The sequence below is a fragment of the Sinocyclocheilus anshuiensis genome, unplaced genomic scaffold, assembly GCF_001515605.1.
Source record: "Sinocyclocheilus anshuiensis isolate Anshui unplaced genomic scaffold, SAMN03320099.WGS_v1.1 scaffold1658, whole genome shotgun sequence".
Classification (NCBI taxonomy): domain Eukaryota; kingdom Metazoa; phylum Chordata; class Actinopteri; order Cypriniformes; family Cyprinidae; genus Sinocyclocheilus; species Sinocyclocheilus anshuiensis.
Window position 1 is genome coordinate 1,102,145 of NW_015547302.1, and position 339 is coordinate 1,102,483.

General features: G+C 21.2%; 1 protein-coding gene across 1 annotated transcript in view; it reads right to left on the reverse strand.

Annotated features, from left to right (window-relative positions):
• Positions 1-339, reverse strand: part of LOC107701698 (plexin-A2-like) — a gene marked incomplete at its 5' end in the record, with an annotated part of 76,741 nt that overhangs the window by 44,609 nt on the left and 31,793 nt on the right. The window lies entirely within an intron of this gene.

A 339-nucleotide genomic window follows, 5' to 3' on the forward strand; every position in this document is an offset into this window, starting at 1 on the left:
ATATACCTTTCAAAAGTTTAGGTTTGGTAACATTTTTAATTAAAAATTATGCTCACCAAATCTGCATTTATTTGATCAAAAATAAAGTACAAAACTGTAATACTGTGAAATATTATTATAATTTAAAATAATGGTTTTCTATTTCAATATATATTATAAAATGTAATTTATTCCTGTGATCTTTTAAGTCTTAAAAATGACTTTACTGTCAATTTTGATCAATTTAATCCAACCTAATATAGTATAATATAATATAATAAAAAGCTAAATTATATAATTAATTCCATTTTAATCATGACAACTCTCGGAAGATTTTAGCATGGTGATGGATATGACAAT